At 39.8% G+C, this 1,607-nt stretch overlaps 1 long non-coding RNA gene across 1 annotated transcript; it reads right to left on the reverse strand.

Annotated features, from left to right (window-relative positions):
- Positions 1–94: 94 nt before the first annotated feature.
- LOC113475132 lies at positions 95–1,599 on the reverse strand. The gene is made up of 2 exons (XR_003396874.1): positions 1,422–1,599; positions 95–128 (listed from the first exon to the last, which is right to left on the reverse strand). It is a non-coding gene; the product is annotated as an uncharacterized LOC113475132 (long non-coding RNA).
- Positions 1,600–1,607: the final 8 nt, after the last annotated feature.

Below are 1,607 nucleotides of genomic sequence, written 5' to 3' on the forward strand. Positions count from 1 at the left end.
AAGGTAACAGCACTCCAAACATAGTCTTTTACCTGGTTTCGTAAAATGTTCACACTATAATACGGTGTTTCAATTTGGTGAAAAAGTTTCTTTCTTGTTTACTTCTTGGTGTTTAGCAAAACTGCTTTCTTAAAAAGCATTGTAAAAAGCAAGGCAAAAGTAGAAAATGGCAATAAACAAATTTCAATAACTAAACGCTAACAAATAATAAGTTTACTGTATAACATACCCAATAAAAAAATTTTTTTTTTTAAACAAATGCGTTAATCCGGATTTCGGAGAAATTATAATATAGTTCTGCTTTCAGCATAGTTTCACTATGCTTGATTTTAAATTTGGTAAACAATCTGATCCATTTATTTGGCATGTTAAACTGGAAGCCATAAGAAACGACTAGTCATAATTCTAGGTGCCACGGCAGATCTTTAGTGCCACGGCTTCTAAATTTTAGCGCCGCTACTTTTAAATTCAAGGTGCCACGACAAATATTTAGCTGCGGCTTTAGTGCCACGGCTTCTAAATTTTAGCGCCACAATTTTAAATCCCAGGTGCCACGACAGATGTTTAGCCGCGGCTTTAGTGCCACGGCTTCTAAACTTTAGCGCCGCAATTTTTAAATCCCAGGTGCCAAGACAGATATTTAGCTGCGGCTTTAGTAAATCCCAGGTGCCAAGACAGATATTTAGCTGCGGCTTTAGTAAATCCAAGGTGCCACGACAGATATTTAGTACTGAGGCGTATCTTATATTTATTATAGCACCTTACGCGACCAAACCATATACAAAACTGCGGTTCACCTCCACAAACTTGTCACACCCAAAAAGAGAGAAGGAAACGTGGCGAGCACATGACAAACACGTCACACACAGGAGTACACACGCGCGTTACAACAACAATAATAATAATACGGCGCCTTCTTTGCCTCGAGCGAGCTCGAGTTGGCGTGCAGGAAATACACTACAGCACGTTACATGTGGAACCACAACACCAAACAGCGCTACAGTACCATGGTTTTTAAGCTTTGCGCTGTGGCCTCTAAATTCCAGGTGCCACGACAGATATTTAGCTGCCGCTTTAGTGCCACGGCTTCTAAATTTTAGCACCGCGGCATCTTGAAAAATGGAAGTCATAGCTTCCAAACATTCTTTGTGGCACCTGGAACTCAATAGCTGTCGCCTCTATGGCTTCTAAAACATTCACCGTGTCACCCGAAGTTTTGGCCTCTTTGAGCTATGGCTCTATATTCATTGTGGCAACTGGAATTTACACTGCAGCTTCTATATATACCGATTTAATGTTATAAGGCGCAGAGATAAAAAGTTTAATCCCTTTTCCTGAATTGCGACATTTGGTTTACATTGCACAAGGCTAGCATTTAACCTAAAAACAAACAGGTAATTTACATACATCACGCAAAATACCTGAAGGTAATAGTAACTAACCCTTGACTGCCAACCCCTTACTAAACTAAGTCCTATATAGCCATCACTAACTCCTAACCAAGAACTTTAAAAGTACCAGCTTCTAACACAGACTAACCTGTATCGTATCGGAGCATGCTTTACTTGTGTCCTTTTTGATATCCTCTAAACAAACAACACATTGGG

The sequence above is a fragment of the Ciona intestinalis genome, unplaced genomic scaffold (genome assembly GCF_000224145.3).
Source record: "Ciona intestinalis unplaced genomic scaffold, KH HT000114.2, whole genome shotgun sequence".
Lineage (NCBI taxonomy): Eukaryota > Metazoa > Chordata > Ascidiacea > Phlebobranchia > Cionidae > Ciona > Ciona intestinalis.